Source organism: Cariama cristata, unplaced genomic scaffold (assembly GCF_000690535.1).
Source record: "Cariama cristata isolate BGI_N322 unplaced genomic scaffold, ASM69053v1 scaffold22708, whole genome shotgun sequence".
Taxonomy (NCBI): domain Eukaryota; kingdom Metazoa; phylum Chordata; class Aves; order Cariamiformes; family Cariamidae; genus Cariama; species Cariama cristata.
This window is the reverse complement of record NW_009631979.1, coordinates 53,696-56,886: the sequence shown is the minus strand read 5'-3', so window position 1 is coordinate 56,886 and position 3,191 is coordinate 53,696. Positions and strand designations below refer to the sequence as shown.

Sequence of the window (3,191 nt, the reverse complement as noted above, 5' to 3'; positions counted from 1 at the left end):
TTGCTTTTGTGCCGGGGGCTTTGCTCTGGGGATGAACGCACCGTGGTGGGGCCGGCTCGGTTGGACAAGGAGCTGAGCTGGCATCCCGGCGAGGGGCTGGATGTACCGCTTCCCCCACCCCGCTCTGGGCGATGCTTTGGGGATTAACGGCTACACGCTGTCTCCGGGGGTGTGGAAATCCTGCCCTGGCTCACGGAAGAGCCAAACCATCCCAGAACCGCTTTCCTCACGCGATCGTGAGCGGAGGCGATGCCGGCAGCAATTCCTGGGATTCCTCGGGAAGGCTGTTTCCTCTGGCCCCTCGCACTTGACTGCAGGACAGAGGGGATGGGTGCAGGTCAGCCCTTCTCCTCCAGCCTCCGAAAGGCAGTGCCCGTTAATTAGGGGCTAACGCAGAGCGGTGTCTCGGGGATGGTGCTCAGGGGGCCCCAGCGATGACTGGCGGTTATGAGATTTGCAGGGCCGGGGGTAAGTCGGGCACCTTCGGATGCCGCGCAGGGACCGTCCTTCGTGACTGTCCTTCGTGGCCATCCTCGAGCCGGGACGGGGAGTTCAGGTTTCAGCCTGCCCTCTTGCATTGACGAGCCCGCAGCAAGGACATTGTGGTGTGGGCTTTCACTCGTCAGCTCCCTTCGATGCTTTGGCTGGGGGCCTCTTGCCAGTATCCTCCCTCGGGGCCCGCTGTGACGCTCGAACGCGCAGTGGCTTTTTGCCTGCCAAGCAGGAGATTTGGTTGCAAGATCGCCCCGTTCCTCTGTCTTCCACACCTGATACCTCCTCCTGCAACCTTCTGGCCGCCGTTGCTGGAAGGAGTTTGCAAGGAGGGATGGGGCTTTGGGAAAAGGACTTTGCAGGAGCCACCGATGCCGGTTTGCCCCGGAGAGACGAGGGTTGTGGGTCGCTGCTTTGCATGGCGGGGACAAGTAGCGAGAAGCAGCAGGTAGCTTGGCAAATGCACGCTCGCTTTCTAGTGCTAATAAGTCACGGCTTTGTAGGAAACTTGCTTTAAAGCAGGGGTCAAGATTTCTCGGAGGTGCTGGGGTCCCCGATTACCGTGGGGATGCTGGGCTGGGCTTGTCTGCCTTGGATGTCCTGGTTCTGGGAGAAGTCTCCTCGCCGGGGACTTGCTGTGACCCCAGTGCTGTGCAGAGCCTGCGTCTCGCTGTCCCTGATCCGTGCCTTTGGGGGGCCAGGACCACACGCCATGCCGTTGCCCCCCCAAACCCTGCTGTCTTCAGCCTGGTTTGGGTCAGCCCTGGAGTCGCTCTTCAAGACCCCCGTCCGCAGATGCACAAGCGGGCAGTTCCAAACTACCCCAAAGTCAGTCGAGCACGTTGAAAAGAGTATCAGACTTCAACCCCCCGCCCCCCCAGCAGTGTTTTACTGCTGTACGCTTTCTGCCTTGTGGTTTGTAAAGTTTTCAGGTTGTTTTTGAGTGTCTGAGGCTGTTTTTTTCCAGAAGCGGAGGGCACTGCGGTTGGTGCTCTCGTCCCCAGGGCTGTCCCGGCCCGTCCTTTTGCCGGGAGTATTCTCTAAGCAAAAGCCAACGGCTATCGCTACGGACTTGTGCTTGCCCACAGGGGCTGTCGCATCCCTGGAAATGCCCTTTGCACTTGGCTTGGGCTTTCCAGGCAGGAGCATGACCCATGACAGCACACGGATGCTTGGGCGTGTGTCGCTTCGTGATGTGGCTCCGTATCTCCGGGGGATGCGCATCCCCCCTGCATGCACGCTGGCTTTTCAGTTGGATGGGGGTATAGGGGGAGGACATGACGAGAGAGCGGTGGCAAAGGATTGCTTTCTTTGAAATAGGTTGCAACTTTCACGGTTGCATTTCCCTAACTCTTTGTGTACGGACATGCAGCATCCAACATCAAATGCGCACCGCACACAGACACTGTTGGTTTTTCCCCCTGGTTATCTGCTGTTAGGGTGGGCCAGAGGTTTTCCTGAAGGAAAATATCCTCCCTTTGCCAGCTTGGGTTACATCTCCAGAGTTGGGTGCTGGTTTGTATTTTAAATCCTGCTGTGCAGCCGACCGGGGGGCTGGCGAATGGCCACCTCCTGCCCCACGGCCTCATCTTCCTTGGGCTCCTTTGGATGTCGTGGTCACGGGGAAAATCACTTTGGGGCCTCGATGCCGGAGCCGTCTGTCCCACGTGCGGCTGGGGCAGCGAGGCTCAGCCTCCCTTCTTCCTTCCTCCCCTTCCCCAGGGCTTCTGGGCAAACCCGAGCTCCGGGGCTCCCTGGGCAGTCAGTGCTGCTCTCCCCACCTGCCCACCCGGTTTTACTCTGCCATCTCATCCCGCGTGGCTGCGTGAGTGATGCAAAGTGACTTTTTTCTTTGGGTTATTTTCTTGCTGCCGTGAGGTCCCATCTGAACCCAGCGCCCATCCGAGGGCTCGGCTCTGTTTGTCCCCGTGGCTGTTGTCACCATTCCCTTCCCGAGAAGGTCCCATGGGGAGGGGACCTGTTATTCGAACACCCTCATCTTTTATTCATCCTCATTTAATCTAAATGTCAAGTTTTTTTTAATCAGGCAAATTCTCCTATCTCTGTAAACTGTCCTTTTGAAGTACGCCAGCGTTTGGAAATGAACGGCAGCAATTAGCATTCAGATGAAGGCATCCCAGACAAGTTTCTTTGCTGAACGTATTTCTAACTGTTTAATTACTCAGGGAGCCGTCGTTTAAAACCTTGGGGCTGATTTGCACCCCCTGAGCTGCGGTGTGAGGTGCTCCCCTGCATGGGGGGGCGGCCAGGGCTGAGCCCCCAGCTCCGCTGTCGTCCCCTGCCCGCCGGGGAGCACCCGGCTCTTTTTTGGGCTGGCTCGACCCCAAGAACAGGCTGGCAAACTTCAGACCTGAACTTTGCCGCTTGTCTCTCCCGCAGCGGCGTTAAAATCCCCTCTGACTCCGGCTTTTGCCCTTCGTGCCGGCTTCGCAGCGATCGACTCTGCCAGCAAGAGCAACCTCGGTGGGTTCTTTAAATACAAAGTCTCTTGTTCAATGCTAAAAATTCTCCAAAGATTTATTTAGCCAAAAGAAATCGTAGCAGCCAGCTCTGCCTCACCACTGACCCGTGTCAAATAGCTTCCCCAGCTGTCCCCGGGTTTCTGTCCCCCACGGCTGGAATTGCTGGCATTCCCCAGCCCGGCTGTGAAGGATGCTGTAGCCCCTTTGCAACTGTTC

The 3,191-nt window shown here is 57.7% G+C and overlaps 1 protein-coding gene across 2 annotated transcripts in view; it reads left to right on the top strand.

Moving 5' to 3' along the window:
• The window catches only part of NIN (ninein (GSK3B interacting protein)), a 55,115-nt gene that overhangs the window by 2,354 nt on the left and 49,570 nt on the right, over nucleotides 1-3,191 (top strand). The gene's annotated exons all lie outside the window — the stretch shown is intronic.